Source organism: Heterodontus francisci, unplaced genomic scaffold, assembly GCF_036365525.1.
Source record: "Heterodontus francisci isolate sHetFra1 unplaced genomic scaffold, sHetFra1.hap1 HAP1_SCAFFOLD_216, whole genome shotgun sequence".
Lineage (NCBI taxonomy): Eukaryota > Metazoa > Chordata > Chondrichthyes > Heterodontiformes > Heterodontidae > Heterodontus > Heterodontus francisci.
The window spans coordinates 3,034,175-3,060,882 of record NW_027140566.1 but is presented as its reverse complement, the minus strand read 5'-3'; positions in this window follow the sequence as shown (position 1 = coordinate 3,060,882).

The following is a 26,708-nucleotide window of genomic DNA, read 5'->3' as shown; positions in this document are numbered from 1 at the left end:
TACACTATGCCTTACTAGAAGACTAAAAATGGAAACATAGAACATAGGAGTAGGAGTAGGCTAGTCGGCCCTTCGGGCCTGCCAAGCAATTAAAAAAACATGTTTGATCATCAAATTCAGTACCCTCTTCCGTTTCGTCTCCATACCCCTTGATCCCTTTGGCATGAAGAAAGATATCCATCTCCTTCTTGAAAATATGTAATTGTTTGGCCTCCCCTGCCTTCTGCGGTAGAGAATTCCGCAGGTTCACCACCCACTGAGTGAAGACATTTCTCCTCATCTCGGTTCTAAATAGCATACCCCATATCCTGAGACTGTGACACCTGGTTCTGGACTCCCCAGCCATCGGGAACATCTTCCCTGCATCGAGCCTGCCTCGTCCTGTTCAAATTTTATAGGTTTCTATGTGGCTCTATCTCGTTCTTCTAAACTCTAGTGAATATAGGCCCAGTGGACCCAATCTCTCCTCAAACGTAAATCCTGCCATCATAGAAACCAGCCGAGTAAATCTTCTTTGCACTCTGTCCATGGCAAGGGCATCCTTTCTCAGATAAGGAGACCAAAACTGCACACAGTACTCCAGATGTGGTCTCACCAAGGCCCTGAAGTAAGACATCCCTGTTCCTGCACTCAAACCCACTTGCAATGAAGTCTAATGTTATATGCCTTTGCAGGCTCATTCAAGTTGCAACAGTTTAGACCGTTTCCAGCTGACAGTAATTACCCCAGATCGGACAATCACAGCTGATTGACTGCTTACTGCGAACTTGACTTGCACGATTAACTGCTAACATGAACTGCCTTGCAGCTTTTTAATATTGCAAGTTAAATTCTACATGTTAAGGCTAGATTTGAGTCTTACACACTAATTACCAAATTCTACACTGCCCACTTTGTTTGTAACACATGCAGCTAAAGGTACACACTTTGCCTAAAACCTTTGACTGAACTCTACCTACCTCAGAACTTGCAGAAGAACATTGCCCAGGCAATCAATTTTAGTTCAAGAAGAAGGTCTTGACAACGGTTTCAATGGCAAATAAATTTGAGCAATAACTGCCAGAGATGTCCACATCCCTCATGAAGAAAAGCAGCTCCTAAATGGCCTTGTTTTGTATTTGTTCTTTTGATCTTCTCTAGCGCATCTATCAAACCCCTTAAACATTTTAAACACGTCAACTCGATAAGGTCTAATCCTTCTAAACGCAATCTACTGCAAACAAAGTTTATGCAACTTGTCTTCATAATGTAACGCTTGAAGCATAGTTGTCATTCCAGTGACTCTGTCCAGCACCAACTCCAAAGCTGATGGTTTTGTGAAGTACCGTGCCCAAAAGCGACAACAGATACAATATAAACATCACATCCTTCTGAGTTTTATATTCCAAGTACCAAGAGATAAAGTCCAACAATCGATTAACGTTTGAAAGAAGAACTGTTAACTTTTGAGTATTCAGCCAACTTCTTAAAGAGGTCCTGTAGTAATTATTGTGAGGAAAGGACACAGACCTGAAACATAACTCTCTTGTTTTCTCCACAGATGCTGCTCGCACTGCTCAGTATTTCCAGCATTTTCTGTTTCATTTCAGATCTCCAACAGCCGCAGTATTTTACTTTTGTGTTGCTGTAGTAATTCAAATTGTTTTTGATAGATAATTTGTGTAAAGTATGGTTGGATAATCGTGTTGATAAAATTCTCCTTCTCTTTTTACGCATTTTCTATTTTGCTCTTTCTATGCAGAGGATGATTTAGAAATTATTTGGATTTGTATTTGTTTTCAATAAAGGAAAACCTGAACTTCGATTGGTTGGTGGGATGGACAGATGCTCCGGTCGGGTGGAGGTGCTACATGGACACCAGTGGGGCACGCTGTGTGACCTTTACTTTGATATGGAAGACGCCAAAGTGGTCTGTGAGCACTTACAGTGTGGGGCAGTAAACTCAATCCCGGGAGGAGCCCGCTTTGGAAAGGGTACTGGTGCAGTGTGGAAGGAAAATTACAGGTGTCTGGGGAACGAGACGCGATTGTGGGATTGTCCTGTTTCATCCTGGGAACAGTTTAGCTTCTCCCATGAAAACGATGCAGGTGTCATCTGTACGGGTGAGTCATCTCAGTCAATTGAACTGAAATACACCAACCGCTCTGCTGTCAAGCATCATTGACTATTTCCACAGGTCTCTGATTCACTAGTTTTGCTGATCCCATGCTTCCTTTGTCAGTAAGATTCTGAGATGTGTTTGTGGGTTTATTGGTCTGAATTAAATTACAAATGAATCAAAGCTTCACTCCAGTAAACATTTATGCATACAATGACTCGTTGGTAGTACTTCTCGTCATATAATATCTATTTCCGGGTAAATCTGGAGCATTTTTCAAGGGCTATAGAGTCAGCAACTCGCTCCCAGGACCACTGCCATTGAATGTAAATGTTGCTCGAGCATTGAAACTGTTATCAATGTAGGCAGTTCAAATATGAAATATCATGAAATTCTCTGCAAAGATCATCTGTTTAATAGAAAACACTGTGAACTTGTTGCAAGATACATAGTGTGAGATATATTTTAAGTTCCACCACACCGATTGCAATAAAATTATAGTGAATGGCATAATTCGTTATTTCACCAATGTGCTATGTCTTTGAAAATTTCACAATTTTGATGTAAATTTAAATTCTCCCAATTTCCAGGATTATATTTATCTCTCAGCCAGCACCCTCATATAACAGATTCTCTGCTCAGTTATCTGATCACTGTATGTGGGACACTGCTCAATGCAAAAGTGCTCCCACGTTTCACAATTTGCAATATAGTAGTTGGCAGGAAAAAAGACAGAGGCGCAAGGGGAGAGCCAACTGTGCAACAGCCCCAACAAACAAATTTCTCTGCAGCACCTGTGGAAGAGCCTGTCACTCCAGAATTGGCCTTTATAGCCACTCCAGGCGCTGCTTCACAAACCACTGACCACCTCCAGGCGCGTATCCATTGTCTCTCGAGATAAGGAGGCCCAAAAGAAAGAAGAATATAGGTAATAAAAACAGGATGTGCTGGAAATACTCAGCAGTTCTGGCAGCATCCATGGTGACAGAAAGAGTATCAACCTTTCAGATTGTGGATCTTTCATCAGAACTTAGAGATTTAACAGTTTTTTTTAAAGAAAGGGGGTAACAAGGAAAGAATGAAAGGAACGCTCCGTGATGTGGTGAAAGACAGGAGAGATGAAATGGTAAAACGAACAATGCAGAGCAAAAGTATGTTAGAATGGGCCAAGTAAAAAGCACATTTCTAGAGGAGGTGCAAATTGGAAGTCAAATATCGTCCAAAAATGAAAAAAAGGGGGAGGGAATCTGATCTGAAATTGCTGAACTCAGTGTTCATTCTAAAATGCTGTAAAGAGTCTAGTGGAAAGAGGAAGTGCTGTTTCTCAAACTTATATTATCCTGCATTGGAACTGTCCAGGAGAAAGAGGAGGGAGAGGTCAGAGTGGGAGTGCAGTAGACAATGAAAATGACAGGCAACTGGAAGCGAAAGGTAAAGCTTGCAGACTTGAAAAAGGTGTTCTGCAAAGTAATCCCTCCACTGTGTTTGGTCTGCCAATGTAAAGGAGACGCATCATGATCAGTCAATACAGTAAATACAGTATCCGAAAGAGTAAGCAGTACAAGTAAATCGTTTTTTCACTTGGAAGCAGTGTTTTGGGGCTTGGATGGTGAGAAAGGTGGAGGTAACAGGGCAGTGGTTGGAACTCCTGCGCTTTCATGGGAAGTTCCTGTGGGAAGGGGTGTTGAGAATGATTGAAGAGAGTATCAGGGTACATTTTCTATACTTAATAAAGAAATAGGAGGCTTATTGAAGCAGGAATATTCTGAAGAGATCATGCATTTGGAGTATTTGTTTGATGGTTAGCATTGCTGTAACCCTCTCAAGTCGTTTTTGTTGCGAATGCAGTACATTACATTGAAAGAAGTACAAGTAAATCGCAGTGGGGGTGGCGGGGGGGGAATCCTCGGTTGAGGAAAAAGGAAGACATATCAGAAACACTGTCATGGAAGGTAGCATCATCACAGCAGATGCGTTGGAGATGGAGAATCTTGGAGAATGGAATGGAGTCCTTATAGGAGGTCCTTACAACCACAGTGGCTTACAGGGCCCTCAACCGTGCCTGGCACATTTCCTGCACCTCTACCCTCTCCCCTTCCCCTCCCTCCCAAAACAGTGACAGGGTTCCCCTTGTCCTCACTTTCCACCCCATCAGCCACCATATCCAAAGGATCATCCTCCGCCATTTCCGCCACCTCCAGCGTGATGCCACTACCAAATGCATCTTCCCCTCCCTTCCCCTGTCAGCATTCTGAAGGGATCGTTCTCTCCGTGACACCCTGGTCCACTCCTCCGCTACCCCACCACCTCATCCCCTTCCCACAGAACCTTCACCTGCAATCGCAGGAGGTGTAATACCTGCCCATTTACCTCCTCTCCCCTCACTATTCCAGACCCCAAACACCCCTTGCAGATGAAACAGCGATTTACTTGTATTTATTTTAATGTAGTATATTGTATTCGCTGCTCACAATGTGCTTTCCTCAACATTGGGGAGACCAAACGCAGACTGCATGACTGATTTGTGAACACCTCCAACAGTCCTCAAGCAGGACCCTGAACTTCTGGTTGCTTGCCATTTCATCGCTCCCCCTGCTCTCATGCTCACATCTCTGTCCTGGGATGGCTGCAATGTTCCAGTGAACATCAACGCAAGCTCGAGGAACAGCATCTCATTTTCCGATCAGGAACCCCACAGCCTGCCGGACTGAACATTGAGTTCAATAATTTCAGAGCATGACGGGCCCTCCATGTTACTTTTATTTTGAGTTATTTTTTCTTTTCCAATTTTATTTTTTTTTTTGTTTTTATATTATTTCATCTGAGTTTGGTCAGTTGGGTTACCCACTGTTTTATTATGTTTGTACTTGTGGCTGTTCAATTTTCAGTCTGTTAACACCCTTTCTGTACTAATGTTTTGTCTTTCAACACACCACTAACACATCTTTGCTCCATGTCATTCTGGTCAGCTATTCTGTAACCTCATCCTATGTACACCTTCTCCTTTGTTATCTCTTGCCCCACACCCACTTAACTTGCTTATAACCTGTTACGTTTCTAATATTTGTCAGTTGTGAAGGCAGGTCACTGATCTGAAACGTTAACTCTGCTTCTCTCTCCACAGATGTTGCCAGACCTGCTGAGTATTTCCAGCATTTCTTGTTTTTATTTCAGATTTCCAGCACGCGCTGAATTTTGCTTTTAATTTGCTATTTCTCAAACTTATGTTAACCTTCATTGGAACTGTGTAGGAGAAAGAGGAGGGAGAGGTCAGAGTGGGAGTGGAGTATACAATGAATACAAGGAAGATAAAGGTGAAGTTTGCAGACTAAACAAAGGTGTTCTGCAAATTAATCACTCGACTGTGTTTGCTGTGCCAATGTAAAGGAGACGCATCATAATCAGTCAATACAGCAAATACAGTATACTGAAGAGAAAGCAGTACGAGCAAATCGTTGTTTTACTTGGAAGCAGTATTTGCCGGCTTAGACGGTGAGAAAGGTGGAGGTAAAAGGGCAGTGGTTGCATCTTCTGCGCTTGCCTGGGAAGTTCCTGTGGGAAGGGGTGATGAGAATGATTGAAGAGTGCATCAGGGTGTCACAGAGCGAATGGTCCCTTTGGAATGTTAAAAGTGGAGGGAAGGGGAAGATGTGTTTGGTAGTGCTATCACATTAAAGGTGGTGTAAATGGTGGAAGATCATCTGTTGAATATGGAAGCTGATGGAGTGGAAGATGAGGAGAAGCAGAATCCTATCATGGTTCTGCGAGGGGGGAAAGGGTTAAAGCAGAAGTATGGGAAATGGAATGGACATGATGGGGCCCTGTCAACCATGGTGGGTGGATGAGGAGATGAGGAGAGTCCTCGGTTGTGGAAAAAGGAAGACATATCTGGAAGCACTGGGATGATCGGTTGCATCACCAGACAGATACAATGCAGATGGAGAAAGTGGAAGAATGTGATAGAATCATTCTAGGAATCGTGGTGTGAGGAATCATAGACAAGATAACTGTGAGAGTCACTGGGCTTACTCTTTATATTAGTTAATAGCCTATCCCCAGAATCAGAGACAGAGATGTTGAGGAAGGGAATGGAAGAGTTGAAGATGGACCATGTGAAGATGAGGGGGAGAAATTGGAATAAACGTTGATGATGCTTCACGTACAGGGCGAGAGCAGGAAATATCAGTACATGTGGACAGGAGGACAACCTTCAGTCCCTCGGGTCAGTCACCTGTCATCATTAGTGATGACAAATCAAAAGTGCTTCATTGCCTGTGAGGCGACTTGAGATGTCATCGGAAGCATTGTGGCAACGTAAACTTGTCTGTTTCTCTCCATATGGGATGAAAGGAACTGTCATCTGTCAGGAGCCATTTAAAGCCCCTGCCCCACCCTTCGGTCTCTTAACTTATCAATTGCCGGTATGTGCCGCGCTCACCTCCAGTTCATTTTACCCTTGGCCCCCAGTTTAAAAAGCGGAAGCTACTCGGTATGTCTCCAAAATGTATTTACTGAGAAAAGGTGATGGTGAACCACATCTGCCGACAAGCCTTCTGAACAATGATGACAGAAATAGTAACCAACAAAATTAATAACTTTTCTGGTGGCAGCAAACTATGCTTCAATTTCACCATTGTGTTTCATATTGTAGATGAAAATTGGTCACTAAGGCTGACTAACGGGGGAAGCTGGTGTGATGGGCGAGTGGAGATTTACTACACCGGCAGCTGGAGGAGATTGCAGGACAGACTCTGGACCCTGAATGATGCCAACGTGGTCTGTACACAGCTGGGCTGCGGTGAAGCGACAGCCACTTATAACTATCCAAAGGACGGAAAGGGTGAAGGACCCGTCTGGGTGAGTGATGTCCAATGTGTCGGAAATGAATTGCAGCTCCAGAACTGCAGTTTGTTCACATTGAATTCGTCTCTCACTGACAGTATGGATGTTGGGGTCCTGTGTTCAGGTAAACAAATTCTTCACTGCTTTTACAAAAACAAAGAAGTGAAATGTCTAATCTGCTGAGAAAAGTGATAATACGTGTTACTTGTTCCTGCGTGTCTCAAATCAGTACTTTCACTTGGGGGCAGGGGATGAGGATGGTGGGCGGTCGGGGAGCTGGGGATGGATGGGGTGGTGTGCAGAGAGAGAGGACATGGACACAATTAAACAACAAGAACTTTTTTCTTACATAACTTTCAATAAACACATACATCACAAAGAGCTTATCAGGAATGTAATCGGACAGAAAACTGACACAGAGCCAGACAAAGAGATGTTCAAGTGGGTGACTACTGTTTTAGTCAGATGGTTGGATTTGAAGAGGCGGAGACACAGAGATGTTTGGGGTGGAAATTCTCATCTGGGTGGTTAGATGGTTAAAGGCGAGACTGAAAGTTGTGGGGGATGGAAGTGGGAGATGTACAAAAAGCTGGATTCAGAGAAATGCAGAGCTCTAGAAATGATTCAGGCTGGAGGCGGTTATACTGATGGCAGGGGGAGAGCGTGAAGGTGTCTGAACATGAAGATCATAATTGAAAACTCGTGGCATTGGTGGCAGGGAAACCAGTGAGTGCAGTGGCGCTCCTGAGAGAGGCTTCATGGAGGACAGGCGACAAAGCTTTGGATGAGCTGATGTTTCTGGAGGATGCAGGATGGGTGATCACCCGGGAGAACATTGAAAGATGCGGTTCTACAGACAACAAAGCATGGGTGAGCATTTCAGCAGCAGATGGGCTGAGGCCGGAAGGGAGGTGAAGGATGATAGAGGTTAAAGATAACGGCCTTGTGGTAAATAGAATATGGAATTGGAATCTCATCTCTGGTGTCAAATCCGGCGCCGAGCTTGCAATCAGTTCTATTGTACTGTATATAAGTGGAGGTAGCTGTGTGGGAGTTGTGCTGGTGTAAGTTTCAGTAGTCTGTGTATAAAAGTAAACAGATGTTTTGGACTATACGCTTGAAAGTTCCATTGTGCAGCATGTCAATGCAGGCATATGTTCTGGGGAAGTTGCATTATGCACAATGTAAGCCTCGACAGATGTTTTGGGGTTGTTCCAACGAACGTTTATTTAAATATGACTGAGTGGAACTTACAACATATGAGATGGTGAATGATTCAGATTTGATACCGATTGGTTACAGTAGTATTTTTTGCGGACACATTCAATACATTCCAGCGTTTCACGTCAGTGGTTTACAGTGCCGAATGTTTATTACACACTCAGTCACTGGACAGAGCAGAGTATGTAATCTTGTTCTTTAGTTAGGTAGATGTCCAGCTCCACCCAACATTTATGTCCGCCTACAGAAGCCATGTGTCTTCTCATTGTCTTCTACTTCTCTATGTGATGGGTCACATCCTGATTCTTATTCCCCAAAGTGCCTGACGCAATTAGTCCAATCATTTTTGTCTAGTCCAGATTGAATACTGGTTTCCTGCTCAGCCAGGAGGTCTACACATCTGGATTTCAATTGTCCAGTGACACTTCCTGATCCTGTCCAACATTTTGCAGAGAGATCCTGTTTTCTGCCTTCGTTGTTCCCTCCAACAGTCACATATTGATATAATTGGTAGTTTAGTTCATTGATATTTTACAGACAACAGCAATTGATAATGTGCCTCACAAGATTCGTCTGCTCATTGAACATAATAGCAGCAGTCTGTCTGGACAGATAGGTCTGCATATTCTCTGTTCAGACGTGTGGTTTATCTCTAAAATTACTCAGATGTCTTCATTGTCAAAGACAGAGTCCCATCCTTACAAAAGTAAGTGATTCTGTTATGCAATTAATATTAAATTGATTTGTGATAATGTTATAATCAACACAACCCCAGAACATAGTTCTACACGAAGATACAGCATATTGCAAGGCTGATGTTTAAGGGTAGAACTTGTGAACGTTACATTCTCCAGTATGAAATGGAAGTAATAAATAGAGTAGATTAAACAAATGCTGACCTTGCCAGTGACACCCACAGCCCATGAAAGAATTAAAAAAACAGAAAGGCACGGTGACATCTGGCGAACTATCTGGTAATATAATCCTGAATGGATCAATCACATAAAGCATCATCGGGCCCTGCTCTTCTTCACTAAAACCACCCGTTAGACAAAGATCATGCAGGAAGGCAATGAAAACGTACAGCATATCTCCTCCATCCTAAATCTTCCTCCTGAACCCCTCCCCTGCTTCGTCCACCCTCAACTCCAAAAATAAGTGAGAGGAGTTTGTGCACTTTTTTGTCACAAAGTTCAAAAACATCCATTCATTCGCCTCCACTACTTCCCTTTCTTCGCCAACCCACCAGGTCTAACTTCCTATCTGTTCCCCACCCCCACCCGCACCCCATACCATCACCCTGAATTCACATTTTTTGTTCGCTTCTACAGAGATGAAGGAAATAGGAGATAGCAGTAAATGTCTTATGAAGATAACAAATAAGGGTAACATACATGGACATGAAACTGATACAGTTACATAACATGAGTATAAATTAACTGTTAATCGTGTGAGTGATTGCCTGTGCAACACCGTAAACCGCGTTCAAAACATAAAAGGGAAACGGGAGACCATAACTTGTCAAAGTCAGATGTCGTCGGATATCTGAAACATTTCTGTTCTTTACATTCTATGTAAGAAGTAAGTGTAAACAGATATTCTGTTGTATTGTTTTATTTACCTGTCACAGGCACATTTAACATGTTGTTTTTAATGCTGGTGTTGGCACAATGAGTTGTAATGAGTGATGAGGTGAATGTGTATTGAAAGTATAATCCTCATGTACTGTTGTCCAACAGACCACGTGCAGTTAAGGCTGTCTGACGGTGGAAGCCCATGTACTGGCCGAGTGGAGATTTATTACAATGGGACCTGGGGCTCAGTTTGTGATGATTCCTGGGATCTGGCGGACGCTGACGTGGTTTGCAAACAGCTGGGTTGTGGAAAGGCATTGGACATGGCACTTCCTGCATCTTGTGGACCAGGTTCAGGGCCAGTTTGGTTGGATGAACTGAAGTGTTCCAGTAACGAATCATTTCTCTGGAAATGTCCCTCAGCATCGTGGGGTAACCACGACTGTTCTCATAAAGAAGATGTGAGGGTCATGTGTTCAGGTAACGGTGCTTCCAAATACGCATTTTCCGTAGTGTTGTGCACGTGGCTTCACAGGGAAGCTATTACATCAAATTACATAAAATGAACAGCACAGAATCTGGCCATTCAGCCTAATTGGTCAATGTGGTGCTTATGTTGCCCACGATTATCGCCCCAGATTACTGCATCTAACCCTCTTTGCATATCCGCCTACTTCTTTCTCCCTCATGTACCGATATAGCTTTACCTTAAAGGCATCAGTGCTGTTCACTTCAACAATTGCATGTGTTCAGAATTCAAAATTCAAACCACTCCCCAGGTAAAACAAAAACTCTCCTGAATTTCCTTTCAGATTTATTCATGATTATACTTTATTTATGATCAAAAGCTTCGGTCTCTGTCAGTTTATTAGTGATTTCGTGTCTCTGTATCCCGAGATCTCTTTGCTGCTCTCCATCATTTTCACTCGTATTTTCCAAGCAAGTACATGTGGCATCTTTATTCTTCCTATCAAAACTCACCAACTTCGACTTATCTGTATTAAAACTCATTTGGCAATTGTATGCCCACTCTGCCCGTTTATTAACGTCTTCCATATTTTGTCCTTGGCTTTCTTAGCGTTAACTATTTCCCCAAATTGCTGTCATCTTAAATTTTGAAATGATGTACCCCTTGTCTAAGTCCAAATCATCCATGTAAATGTTGAGCAGCAGTGACACCAGCCCTTTGTCACACAACTTCCCACCTTCCACCATCCTGGGTTACCATCTTTAACAATGACGGTGTGCTTTGTAGCCAGTTTTCGACCATTCTTCCACTGATCTCTTGACTCCACATGCTCTGACCACAGTAATGATCCTACTCTGTGGTACCTTGACAGAGGCCTTTCGAGAAAAGCAAACATGCATATTGCATCGACAGAATTATCTTTCTGTAACTTATTCAATTAATTCAATAACGTTGTTTGTCTTCCTGTTGTGAAATCCATGTTTATTATTCTTCATTACATTATGGGCTGTCAGATTTTCTGAAATAATTACCGACAATCAGTGAACACAGCCGGTGCAGCATGTGTTGAACTGTGCAGTATGAACATTTAGCAAGTTATCAATCTAAACATCTGGATATTTCTTGTGTCATTAACAGAGCACAAGGAGCTGCAGCTAGTGAATGGGAAACATCGCTGTGAGGGGAGAGTGGAAGTGTTCTACAATGGCACCTGGGGAACAGTGTGCTCAGATACATTCGATGGACCTGATGCAGAAGTGATTTGTAAACAGTTACAGTGCGGTCCCCTCAGTTCTATCGATTATTACACTCAGTCATTCGGAGAAGGATCCGGAACCATTTGGCTCGATGGGATGAAGTGTATTTCACATGAATCGTTCCTTTGGCAGTGTCAAACAGAACCGTGGGGTAAACACAACTGTGAACACAGGGACGATGCTGGTGTTGTTTGTTCAGGTAACAATACAAACCTCTCAATGTGCAAGTGTCATTTGAAACATCGGTGTCTGACACAGTCAGCATGTTTCTCTTCTCAACAGAAGCGAATGTAGCAAAGGAGCAGCTCCATAGATCAGAGGACTGCATTCGAGAATATGATTGTAAACGTGGGCTTTCACCAGGTGCTACTTCCTCTTTCCTATACCAACAATTGTACTCCTGTCTTATACTCCATCAATAATAATAATTGATTCTCTTTGACAGATTCGGGACAATGGTTGCGCCTGTTTGGAGGTAACACCAACTGCTCCGGGAGAGTGGAGATATTGTGCAATAACATCTGGGGCACGGTGTGTGATGACTCCTGGGATATGGCCGATGCCAATGTTGTCTGCAGGCAGCTGGGTTGTGGCCACGCTCTATTGGCCCCAGGAGGGGCTACTTTTTCCCAGGGTGACGGTGTTATCTGGCTGGATGAGGTGAAGTGCACCGGAAGCGAATCTTCTCTGGCCGACTGTCCTTCCTCATCGCCAGCTCAATCTGACTGTGATCACAAGGAAGATGCCAGTGTGATTTGTTCCGGTGAGGATGGCAGGGTTTGAAGAGTGGGGTTAAGGTTGTTTTGTTAAATTGACTCGTGACTTCAGGAAATTAAGAACAGTGTTTATCGTTTAAATGGAAAGCGCAGAAATTTCATCTTTTTGAACTTTTTTGCACACTATATTCCACAGGACTCGATGTGCCTCCAATTGTTTTCCCGTCCACATCTGCAGGTACTTACCATTATTACTATTCCAGCGAGTGTCAGGGCTTGCATTAGTTGAATTGCTATTGTTGTCATTCTCAGAAGATACTATGAGCACGTTCTCAATGACTGGATAATTTTTTGCCTCACCGGACATTTCAAATGTTCTGATTGAAATTCTGCTAATCCCAGTTTCTGGCTGTACCTGAACTGTCCTGTACTCATCAGAAACATGGTGGCACTGTCTCTGTAATTTAGACTGGCTCACACTTTCCTCTGGTGCAATGTGCACCACACATAATGGGGAATGTTCAGCCGGACTCATTGCCCGGAAGCAGTGGATATAATTATTAAAAACTTCTTGTAAATATTTTATTGTGTAAGATGGACTGTGTCTGTGTTAAAACTTTCTGTATTATTGTCATTAAGAACAGGGATATAAAACTACTTCCATCCTCGTTGCGGGCTGCTTCGGAGTCCTGCTAATCTCTGTGTTGATCTCACTGATAGTGGTTGTACAGAAAAAGTCACTCAGAAGAGGTGAGGTTCATATCTTACCGCGGATCCAACACAAGATCCCAGATATTGTGACATATCCTTGCAAAACTCTCGTTCATTGCAGCTTTCTATGGACTGCCAACTGGCCTTGTTAGAAATACATTGTACTCGTTTTTGCTGATTTTCTCCATTCAAAGTTCTCCTGAATTAATAGAATGTGACATTTGAAATTAAGAGTGATTTGAATTGTCCACATTCACTGTGAGAGTTCAGCACATAATTCATGAAAGTCTTGAAAATGTACTTATTGTAACAATGGATCCGGAAGTTCTATTGACATTTTTGGGCTGTGCATTCACCTATTTATTTGACTGTTAATCTTCCTTCATCCATTGGGTATCAATTTCAGCCCTTCAGATTCTGGCTCTGGGCATCCAATCTCGAGCTTTCTAATCGGCTCTGTCTGTTACTTTTACAAGTGATATTTGTATAGGACCTTTTGCATTCACCAGCGGTGATTCCACATTCCAAAACAACGCTTCCACTCATATTTCACCCATTCAACGAACTCCTGATTTACTATAACAAATGGGACTCTTAATAAATGACACTTTTCATAATAATATAGAGTTCTTCTAGAAATGGCTCGCTCTCTCTTATTAAGAAATATTCTATATCTCGGACAGCATAGGCCTGTTATCTCAACCAAGGACCCGATCAGAACAGGCTCTGTAACATGACAGTCCTAAAGCTGATAAGATCGAGCCTGGTAACCACGCTAGACTGGAGGTATTTTACAAACGATCACAAGCAGGAGAACGGGCCATAGAGTAGTCGAGTTATACAGCAGAGAAACGCGCCCTTCCGCCCATCGTGTCTGTGCCAGCCATCAAGCACCTGTCTATTCTAATCCCATTACTCAGCCCTTGTCCCTTCGCCTTGGATGCCATGTCATTTCAAGTGCTCATCTAAATACCTTAAATGTTGTGAGGGTACTGCCTCTACCATCCCTTCTGGCAGTGTGTTCCAGACTCCAAACATCCTCTTTGTGAATATTTTCTTCCTCAATTGTCCTCTCAAACTCCTGCCCCTTACTTTGAATATATTCCCCCGGTTACTGACCCCGCCGCTAACGGAGCACGTTTCTTCCTATCTATCATATCAATGCCCTTCATAAATTTGTATGCCTCAATCAGGTCCTCCCTCAGCCTTCTCTGCTCTCAAGAAAACAACCCTAACCTATCCAGTCTCGCTTCATAATTGAATTGCTCTAGCCCAGGTGAACCCCCTCAGCACTCTGTCCAGTGCACACACATCCTTCCTAAAGTGTGGTGCCCAGAACTGTACATAGTACTCCAGTTGTGACTTAACTATCATTTTATACAGCTCCATCTTAACCTCCCTGCTCTTATATTCTATGCCTCGGTTCATAACTACAAGTATTCCATGTGCCTTCCTAACCAACGTATTTCCCTGTTGTGCTGCCTTAACTGATCTATGGGCAAGTACGCCAAGGTACCTCTGACCCTCTGTACTTCTCAGGGTCCTACCATCCATTCTGTATTCCCTTGCCTTGTTAGTCCTCCCAAAATGTATCACCTCACACTTCTCAGGATTAAATTGCATTTGCTATTCCCCCTCCCATCTTGCCAGCTCATCTTTATCGTCCTGCAATCTAAAGCTTTCCTCCTCAATGTTTATGACATCAGTAATTTTCGTGTCATCTGCGGACTTACTAACATTACTCCTATATTTACATCTAAATCATTAATGTACATTCCAAACCGTAAGGGTCCCAGAACCGATTCCTGTAGTACACCACTGGTCACTGGCTTCCAATAGCAAAAACAACCATCGACAATCACCCTCTGCCTCCTGCACTAAGCCAACTTTGGATCCAATTTGATAAATTGCCATGGATCCCACGGGCTCTTACATTCAAAAAGGAAATAGTGAGAGATCAGGTCCCATATGTTCCCGTAAAGTTGAGGGGGAGGAGCAACAAGTCCAGGGAACCCTGGATGTCAAGGGATATGGAGGATTAGATAAAGAATAAAAAGGAGGCTTGTGACAGATTCAGAGTGCTGATAACAGCGGCTGCCCTAGAGGAGTATAGAAAGGAGAGGGGTGCTTAAAAAATGACTTCGGAGAGCGAAGAGGGGACATGCACAAACACTGGTGAGCCAGATAAAGGAAACTCCAAAGGCGTTGTTTTAAGTATATTAAGGGAAAGAGGATAACCAGGGAAAGAGTAGGGCCGATTAGGGACCAAAATAGCCATCAGTGTGTGGAGACAGAGGACATAGATTAAGTTTTTGATGATTACTTCTCATCTGTGTTCACCATGGAGACGGATGATGTAGGTGTAGAGACCAGGGAGGGGGATGGTGATATGCTTGAACAAATTAACATTGAAAGTTAGGAAGTATTAGATGATTTAGTGGGCTTAAAATGGATAAATCCTCAGGCCCAGATGAGATGAGCCACAGGCTGTTATCTGAGACAAGGGAGGAGATAGCAGGGGCTTTGACACATATTTTCAAATCCTGTCTGGTCACAGGAGATGTACCAGAGGACTGAGAACAGTGAATGTGGTACCATTATTCAATAGGGGTAGCAGGGCTAAACCAGGTAATTACAGGCTTTTGAATCTAACATCAGTGGTAGGGAAACTATTGGAAAAAAAATCCGAGGAACAAGATTAATCTCCACTTGGAGAGGCAGGCATTAATCGGGGACAGTCAGCATGCCTTTGTCAGGGGGAGATCGTTTCTAACAAACTTTATTGAATTTGTCCCCAGTCTGCTGCAGGTAAATATATGAGTATGCAGAAAGATAGATACATAGACATATACGAAAATAAGCACAACAAAACTACTCCGCATTCACAACACCTGGCTTTGTCTCTTTACTATCACCATCTCTGTGATTTGGATGTGTTCGCAGATAATTTACTGTTAAACGCTCATGGGTTGTAACTAAACTTTAATCATTCCCACCTTCCATCTGACAGGTTCTATCACGAGTGGCAAGGGTTCACCGGCTGGTTTGTACCATGCAATTTATGAAGAGATTGAGAATATTCCACCTGGCAAGGATTCCTATCAGATCAGGCGTTCAGGTCTGTGTTTTATATTTCATACCGAATTTTCAGGAGGCAAATGTCACTTCCGCTTAAATACCTCATTTTAATGGTCAGTTTACTGACTGAACACTGTCAGAAATCCGTTCACTATCACCATGTGAAGGAGTCCTATCACAGTGCGAGTGTGTCTATATCTCTGTGTACAGGAAGATGAGCAATGGGTTTGGGAAGATTCCCACCCGTCACTACTGCTAAAAGAACGTGATTTCTGTTTCTTTGTAACTATCATGTCATTTTATTCCATTTAAACTGGACCATAAATAGTCACTGCTCTCAGAAGGAGACAGTCAGATTATCTCAGATATTATTTCCCTGGGTGACTGGATTAGAAATACGTTCCCATCAGGAACTTCTTACCCGAAATCGGTGGTTTCTACAAAAAGCTTATTCCAACACTTTGTATGCTGAACTTTAAAATGAAATCTGCAAATTCCACTTCATGATAGTGGAGCAAAAACACTACCAAATCGATGATAGCTTTGTCCTGCGATATATTTGGAGAGCGATTTAACCATTCAGATAAATTTCTGAGGTTACAACAAAACACACAAAGACGATTTCCCTGGCAGATAAGGTAAAGGCGAATCCTGAACGATTCTATAAGTATATTAAGAGGAAATGGGTAGCTAGGGAGAGATTAGATCCCTTTCAGGACCGGTGCGGTAATCTGTGTGTTGAGCCACGGGAAATGGGCGAGGTCTTAAAGGAATACTTTTCGTCTGTATTTACCGTGCAGAAGGTCACGGAAGCTAACGAGTTCAAGGGAAGGGACAGCGATCTCCTGACGTATAGCAACATTACAAGAGAGGAGGTGTTGGAGGTTTTGAAGCGCATTAAGGTGGATAAATCTCCAGGGCCTGACCAGGTGTATCCTGGGATCCTATGGGAGGCAAGAGAGGAATTTAGAATTTAGAACATTACAGCGCAGTACAGGCCCTTCGGCCCTCGATGTTGCGCCGACCTGTAAAACCATCTGACCTACACTATTCCATTTTCATCCATGTGTCGATCCAATGTCCACTTAAATGCCCTTAAAGTTGGCGAATCTACTACTGCTGCAGGCAGGGCGTTCCACGCCCTTACTACTCTCTGAGTAAAGAAACTACCTCTCACATCTGTCCGATATCTATCACCCCTCAACTTGAAGTTATGTCCCCTCGTGTTTGCCATCACCATCCGAGGAAAAAGGCGCTCACTATCCACCCTATCTAACCCTCTGATTATCTTATATGTCTCTATTAAGTCACCTCTCCTCCTCCTTCTCTCCAACGAAAACAACCTCAAGTCCCTCAGCCTTTCCTCGTAAGACCTTCCCTCCATACCAGGCAACATCCTAGTAAATCTCCTCTGCACCCTTTCCATAGCTTCCACATCCTTCCTCTAATGCGGTGACCAGAACTGCACGCAATACTCCAGGTGCGGTCTCACCAGAGTTTTGTACAGCTGCAGCATGACCTCGTGGCTCCGAAACTCGACCCCCCTACTAATAAAAGCTAACACACCATATGCCTTCTTAACAGCCCTATTAACCTGGTTAGCAACCTTCAGGGATTTATGCATCTGGACACCAAGATCTCTCTGTTCATCTACAGTACCAAGAATCCTCCCATTAGCCCAGTACTCTGCATTCCTGTTACTCCTTCCAAAGTGAATCACCTCACACTTTTCCGCATTAAACTCCATTTGCCATCTCTCAGCCCAGCTCTGCAGCCTATCTATGTCTCTCTGTACCCGACAACATCCTTCGGCACTATCCACAACTCCACCGACCTTAGTGTCATCTGCAAATTTACTAACCCACCCTTCTACACCCTCTTCCAGGTCAGGAGATTTCTGGGGCCTTGGCAGAGAGTTTTGCATCATCGTTAGCCACAGGTGAAGTACCGGAAGACTGGAGGATAGCTAATGTCGTGCCTTTATTTAAGGAGGGAAGCAGGGATAAGCCAGCGAACTACAGGCTGGTGAGCCTTACATCATTGGTGGGGAAGTTATTCGCAGGGATTCTGAAAGACAGGATTTATATGCATCTGGAAATGCAAGATCTGATGAGGATAGTCAGCATGGCTTTGTGCGTGGGAAATCATGTCTGACGAATTTGATTGAGTATTTTGAGGAGGTGACCAAAAGGATTAGCGAGGGTAGGGCGGTGGACGTTGTGTACATGGACTTTAGCAAGGCGTTTGACAAGACCCCGCATGGTAGGTTGTTCGGGAAGGTTCGAACACATGGGATCCAGGGTGAGGTAGCCAATTGGATACTAAATTGGCTGGCTGATAGGAGGCAGAGGGTAGTGGTGGAGGGTTGTTAAAGAACAAAAGAACAAAGATAATTACAGCACAGGAACAGGCCCTTCGTCCCGCCAAGCCTGCGACGTCCAGATCCTCTATCTAAACATGTCGCCTATTTTCTAAGGGTCTGTATCTCTTTGCTTCCTGCCCATTCATGTATCTGTCTAGATACATCGTAAAAGACGCTATCGTGCCCGCTTCCACCACCTCCGCTGGCAACGCGTTCCAGGCACCCACCACCCTCTGTGTAAAGAACTTTCCACGCATATCTCCCTTAAACCTTTCCCCTCTCACTTTGAACTCGTGACCCCGAGTAATTGAATCCCCCACTTTGGGAAAAAGCTACTTGCTATCCACCCTGTCTATACCTCTCATCATTTTGTACACCTCAATCAGGTCCCCCCTCAACCTCTGTCTTTCTAATGAAAACAAACCTAATCTACTTAACCTCTCTTCATTGCTAGCGCCGTCCATACCAAGCAACATCCTGGTGAACCACCTCTGTACCCTCTCCAAAGCATCTACATCCTTTTGGTAATGATAATGTTCTTCAGATTGGAGGCTGGTGATCAGTGGTGCGCCGCAGGGTTCGGTGCTGAGCCCTCTGTTGTTTGTCATATATATTAATGACTTGGATGAGAAGTAGGGGACATGATTAGTAAGTTTGCAGATGACACCAAGATTGCAGGTATAGTGGACAGTGAAGAAGGTTGTCTAAGGTTACAACAGGATGCAGATCAACTGAAAAGTAGGCAAGGGATTGGAAAATGGAATTTAACGCAGGCAAGTGCGAAGTAATGCATTCTGGGATGTTAAACCAGGGCAGGACATATACAATGAATGGCAGGGCACTGGGGAGTGTTGCTGAGCAGAGAGACCATGGTGTGCAAGTACATTGCTCCCTGAAAGTGGCAACACTGGTAGACAGGGTGGGGAACAAGGCTTATGGCGTGCTTGCCTTCATTGGCTGAGGCAGTGAGTACAAGAGTTGGGACGTAATGTTACACTTGTACATACCATTGGTTAGGCTGCACTAGGTGTACGGTGTGCAATTCTTTTCGCTGCATGACAGGAAAGATGTGCTTAAGTTAGAGAGCGTGCAGAAAGGGTTCACCAGGATGTTACCTGGTTTGGAGGGCTTGATTTCTGAAGAGAGATTGGATAGGCTGGGTCTGTTTTCCCTGAAGCAAAGGAGGCTGAGAGGGGACATGAAATTATGAGAGGCATAGATAGGGTAGATAGCCAGAGTCTGTTTCCCATGGTAGGGGTGACTAAAACTAGAGGACATAACTTTAAGGTGAGAGGGAGGGTGTTTAAAGGGGATCAAAGGGGTACATTTTTCACACGAAGAATAGTGGGTATCTGGAATGAGCTGCCAGAGGAGGTGGTGGAGGCACGAACAGTATCAACATTCAAGAGGCATCTGGAGAGGTACTTGAAAGAGCAAGGCATCGAGGGATATGGAACTAATGCAGGCAGGTGGTATTAGTATAGATAGGCATTATGGTCGGCATGACGCGGAGGGCCAAGGGACCTGTTTCTATGCTGTACGACTCGATGACTCGAAGATCAAATCCGTTATTAGCCTCCTTGCACTCTTTTCTGCCCCATTGTCCGGGGTGGGTTTCGGTTTTGGAACCAATGCGCCGTTTGAGATTCTGAAAGGGAAAGAGACAGGGACAGAGTGGAGGGATTCTGGGTGAAGAAACTGTGCTAACTGACTATGTTTTACACTATTGTCTCTGCTCTAATGTCTGAAATCTGACTCACCAGCTGTACTGTGTATTGTTTTAACTGCTCACTATATGAGCCAACATTTATGGTCCATCTCCAGTTACACTTGAACCACTGCAATCCCTGTGATGAATGTTTCACAATCGTGTCAGATACAAAGTCCCAGGACATTGTCACCAGATGATGACGGTATTATGCTATTTACTCGAACGTCCCAATCAATCTCTCCAATAACCATCCATGTTTGTGTTTAACAGTTTCTGATTCCATTGAGTCCCTCAATCAGATTGAATATTACACCAGTCACAGTTTGGGCGACACGGATCCTGGATCAGAAAATCCTGAAAGGAACTCATCCAGTCTTCAGGGTGGGTACAATTTCACTTGTCACCGTCACGTTTTTTAATCCATCACGCTGTCTGCTATCTAAAACTAACAACTAAATATAAAAGAACTTAATCACCGTAAAATGATGCTGCTGAAGATATGGAGCATTGCTGAGTGATTTTAGTTTAAAAAAATTGATAAATAATTTGGATTTCAACAAAATCATCCCGATTGCACCCAGTAGTATAATGGAATGAAATTTTCAGTTCATGATGTTTTCTGACACTGTTGTCTGGGCGGTGATGTGTGAAATGTGTGTGCATGTTGGATGGGTGATTCAATGAGATACATGTGACATTAAAACGGAGGGCAGAATTTTGTCACACAGTGACCACAGACAGCCGGGGGGGCGGGGTTGGGGGAGGGAGGGAGGGGTGGGGGAAATACCACTGGATAGCGGTGCAAAGGAAGCTCGACATCTTCACACTGTTAGGTGATATTCCCAGAGTCGGCAGAGCTGGTGGGTGGAGGCTGCACTTTAAGGCGTTGGACTGGTAACTGAGCCTATAAAACAGGAAATTTATGGCAATTTTCCAAGCTATTCACAATTTAGAAAAGGATGGGCGAGAACAACAGTTTTCAGAGACTCGCCTTCTACCAGCAGGGGGAAGGTCAGAGGAAGGTCAGTTTTGGGTGTGAAAGCATTGTGGCACTGGAGGGAGGGCGAGATATACTGTGTCGCGGTATTGCCAATCTGGAGGATGGCCCATCTTGGCGATCAAAACATAAGTATTCAGGATGAGCGTCCTCTCTGACTTGGAACTTAGATACACCAAGTAAAAAGAATGGAGGCCTTGAGAAGTGAGTGCAGCAATTTACAATAGGTGTCAGCCACTCCGGTTTTGAGGCCTCCCATTGTGGAGGAGAATCAGAGATGGAGAGAGCTGCAGTCCCCGTGAGTTGGTCTGCAGCACCCAGACAGGGACAAGAATCGTGAGGCTGGAAGAGAGTGTGGATGAACAGGGTGCACAGTAGCACGCAAGCAGCTTCTGAGTGCAGAATACGCTACCCACCAGAGTGGGCTTACCATCATTGGCTCTGCTTCCTGCAAATTTCGGAGCAGCAGTGTCACTGAAGATCGTGCCTTTCCAGGGAGGCAGTTACTGATCTCTGCACTATGATTGAAGAGGATCTGAATCAATGAGTAGGGGCACCCCGTCTCCAATTTCATTTTCATATTTTTGTCACTTAAGGTTGTCAGCTTGATGTGAGGCACGGCACTCACCTTGCCACACTACATTAGGGCATTGATCCTATTCCTGCACTGAAGCCTCTTGCATGGGAGCACCTCACGGCTGCTCACATCCTCCTCAATCGCCTGCCATGCCCTCCGTGCCTGCCTAGCAGGCTTCCTCCACCCCTCCCAAAGGAAAAGTGCTTCGATCCTTGCACTTGTTGCCTGGTGGAGCACTTGAAGGGGGGCATGAGGAAACCTTGGAGCCACCCTCGCTCTGGCTGCTGCCATCTGCCAAACACTCCAGTTGTCAGTCCGCCCACCAGATGTCATAGAGTGCTTCTGCCTTTCATCGATTGCGGGCTGCCTTTTAAATATAGCATGGGCCAAAGGAGACTCAACTACTGCGACATGACATGGTCCTACCATTCGCTAACCTCTAATCTCACTACAGCTGAAGATCACAATCTACCCTGCCAGCCCGGGTAGATTGACGTCTAATAATATCATTCTAAGTATTTCGTCTTACCATTTGATATCTGTGAGTATCATTATTTCCTGTCAGGTCTGGTTCCGGGTGATTATGATGATGTTCTGACTGGAGCCATTGAAACTCAGGATAGTCACTTGTTGCTGGACAGTGGTCCTGATGATCTCTTCACACTGACAAGTGCCGGCGGTGATCTCTCCACTCTCGGTGAGTTGAACTCTCACAGTCACCAGCTGTCTGTCACTACATTGAATTTCTTTCCAATTTGTGTTACCACAGACTGCTTGATTGAAATTCATGTTGAGATTAAAGGAAATTAGATTCATCAATGCCTGAATTATTTTAGAAAAAAGATCCTGATTATATTCGGTGTGTGATAGCTCTCTTATTAATACTTCCACTGGTAATCCTTCAAGTGCTCAATCTGAACATTCTGATTCAGTCTCAGCAGATCCATTTGATCAGCTGTCACCCAGTGGGCGTTGCTGAAACAACAGGGTGAATGGAGGTGGAAAACATTCAGAGGTCAACAAATTCCAGTCCCCTTTATAATATTGACACATAGATAGATGACCCGCACTGAACCCGCTTTCAGTCCAATCATTAATCCATAATCTTTCTCTCCACAGTATACAGCTCTCAGACCCACACTGAACCCACTTTCTGTCCAATCATTAATCCATAATCTTTCTCTCCACAGTAAATAGCTCTCAGACCCACACTGAACCCGCTTTCAGTCCAATCATTAACCCATAATCTTTCTCTCCACAGTATATAGCTCTCAGACCCGCACTGAACCCGCTTTCAGTCCAATCATTAACCCATAATCTTTCTCTCCACAGTATGCAGCTCTCAGACCCACACTGAACCCGCTTTCTGTCCAATCATTAGTGCATAATCTTTCTCTCCACAGTACACAGCTCACAGACGCACACTGAACCCGCTTTCAGTCCAATCATTAATCCATAATCTTTCTCTCCACAGTATATAGCTCTCAGACCCGCACTGATCCCGCTTTCAGTCCAATCATTAGTGCATAATCTTTCTCTCCACAGTATACAGCTCTCAGACCCACACTGAACCCACTTTCAGTCCAATCATTAATCCATAATCTTTCTCTCCACAGTATACAGCTCTCAGACCCACACTGAACCCGCTTTCAGTCCAATCATTAACCCATAATCTTTCTCTCCACAGTATAGAGCTCTCAGACCCACACTGAACCCGCTTTCTGTCCAATAATTAACACATAATCTTTCTCTCTACAGTATACAGCTCTCAGACCCGCACTGATCCGGCTTTGCTGCTTCCCTCTATTCCTGAAAACAATGATGATGCTCACTGTGAAGCGTTTGCAACAGCAAACATTCCACCAACGATGGGCAGTGACTGTGTAATTCAACAACTTACATCTCCATCAACCCGGTAAGAGCAATGCTTTATTATTTGTTCCATATTTTCTTGTTTTATTTAGAGATACAGCGCTGAAACAGGCCCGTCTGCCCACCGAGTCTGTGCTGACCATCAACCACACATTTACACTAATCCTGCACTAATTCCATATTGCTACCACATCCCTACCTGTTCCTACATTTCCCTACCACCTGCCTATACTAGGGGCAATATGTAATGGCCAATGAACCTGTCAACCTGCAAGTCTTTGGCATGTGGGAGCAAACTGGAGCAGCCGGAGGAAACCCACGCAGACACAGGGAGAACTTACAAACTCCACACAGGCAGTACCCAGAATTAAACCCAAGTCGCTGGAGCTGTGAGGCTGCGGTGCTAACCACTGCGCCACAGTGCCACCCTAACACTGACACTGACACTGACACTGTGTCAGCACAGTGCTGACACTGTGCAGTCCCGGCTGTTTCCGATATTAATATGATAATTAATGGTGTTTTCAATGGTCAGTGATTCCAAAGTATCAGCGAGAACATTTTTTGTACTTACTAAAGAAATAGGAGGCTTATTGAAGTAGAAATATTCTGAGGAGATCTTATACTGTATTGATGTATTTGTTTGATGGCTAACATTGCTGTAACCCTCTCAAGTCGTTTATCTTATCCTTTCAGGTAAACACCAGCCTTAAATCCTGTATATGATTTCTGGAGGTGGGCACAGACTGGTGGAAAATATTCTGTGTTAAATTTGAGAGAATAGCATGAACGTTCCCAACAGTGTGAACATGATAAATGTGCTTTGCTTTACCATATAAACATCACTTGATTTTAATGAACCATCACTTTACTTTGTGATGAAATAACTAGATTTGGCTTTTCTCTATATTTTGCATGAATGTGCGTGTTTTCTGTTTAATTAAAATACCAAAAAAAATTGATTACGGATCATTTCTCTGTCTTTACAAATACTGAGATATATTACTCTACATGTAATTATCAACACTGTCACAGAGATTAAAACCATTGCTTAATAATAAAAAGTTTGTACAAAGTTCGTTTTGTAACCGCTTAACTTTTCCACATCCTATTAAAGAAGGTTTGGAAGACGTCAGGCAATCAATAAACTGTCTGTCTCTTTAATCTGCATTTCTTGTAACTGCTTCCTCCACCGCCATCTACTCAATGTGGACAAATTACTGCAGTTTATCATGTAAGTGCTGGTGTACAATGGAAATAAATTGAAATAATAATAATAAAGCATGCATTCAACCTTTTAGTTGGAATTTGTGACTTTATCAATGTTAATGCCGATATTAATGTTCAAGCATTAAATGCACACCAATTCCTGGATACAATATATTGTTTTACTGCGCTACACTATCCCTGAGGATTCCAGAGTATGTCGGAAGAACAGGAGAATCTGATCATAAATTAATGTGTTTTTGCACTTTAATTCTAAATATTTCAATTATTCATCAGCAGAGCGCAATTGTTACTCAGTCGGGAGAACGACGACACCGTGCATTATTCTCCCACACATTGTGACTTTTTTTCCATTGCTGCACCTACTGAAACACCAGTATAGACCAGCAGAGGGCGACCATTATTAGAATTGAAAACAGATAATACCCGACAAACTGAGCAGGTCAGGAATCAACTGTGGAGACAGAAACAGAAGTAGCTTTGCACCTTAATGCCATTTCTTCAGAATTATATAATGGTAGAGATTAACTACTTTTAGTAAATGGCGAGCCAGGGAAAGGGGCATTCAAAGAGCAAAATAGTTAAGGTTTGTGTTGAGATGGAAGCAGGTGTGATTAAACGAATCCCGCCACCTTTACTGTCTCTGATCTATGTCCCTTTGATCTGCAACACTTCATTCTCTCAAATCTGACATTGTCATTAAACCTGCTGACAATGGAGTCGTTGTTGTTGTTTGCTGAAAAGAACCTTGGGGAGCCTGAACTCTCAATCTCTGACATATCTTCGGAGTTCCTCCTGGACCATAACCACACCAGCGAACACCAAGTCATCCATTCCCATACTATCATTGTACATGGAGACCGGACCTACGTGAGAAGGGCAGCGGCGGTGGGAGATAAAAAGCGGTAGCAGGGAGCCCCTTCTACCTCTCTCCACCTGTCAGAGCCGAGCTGTGGCATCTCAGGAAAACAGTTAGGTGATTGCTGGGTATCTCGTCCGTGTCTCTGTTGATTAGCCAAGTGGTTTAAATCAAGAGACGTTATTACAGATGAAGAGTACATTTAAGAAATTCACTTTTAAAATATTTAACATCCAAATTAATTAATTAAATAGAATACAAATGGCTGGGCAGGCAATGTGCTGCTGTTGCAGCTGTACTATGTGGGAACTAGTGGAAGCTGGTGCGATCCACGATGACAACATCTGCAGCAAGTGTTAGCTGCTCGAGGTACTTCCGACTCAGATTTGATGAGCTGGAGTCCGAGCTGCGGACAGTGCGACACATCAGGGAGGGGCAGAGTTACCTGGACACAGTATTTCAGGAGACAGTCACACCCTTAGATTAATTAAATCAAATTTGGACCATGGTCAGGGACACGAGGGTGTGACTGCGATTGATGAAGGGATGGTGATCCCAAATTTAGCTTTGGAGGAGACTCAGCCAGTCCCCTGAGTCAATAGGTATGAGGTTCTTGCTCCCGGTGTGGACGAGGGCACAGACCGCAGGGAGAATTCATGAGCTGAGCACATCACAGTGGTGCAGAGTGCCATTCAAGTGAGGGGTGAGAAAAGACATATAGCAGTAATAGGGGATAGCATTGTTAGGGGAATAGATACGGTTCTCTGCAGCACAAACAATGAGTCCCGAAGGCTGTGTTGCCTACCTTGTTCCAATGTTAAGGACATCTCTTCTGGGCGAGAGAGGAATTTGGAGTGCGAGGTTAAGGATCCAGTTGTTGTAATCCAGGAAGGTACCGACGACATAGGTAGGACTAGGAAAGAGGTTCTGCTGAGGGACTATGTGCAGCTTGGGGCTAAATTAAATAGCAGAACCACAAAGGTAATAATCTCCGGATTACTTCCTGAGCCACGTGCACCTTGGTGGTTGTGAGCTGCCTTCTTGAACCGCTGCAGTCCATTTGGGGTAGGTATACCCATACTGCTGTTAGGAAGGGAGTTCCAGGATTTTGACCCAGCGACAGTGAAGGAACGGCGAT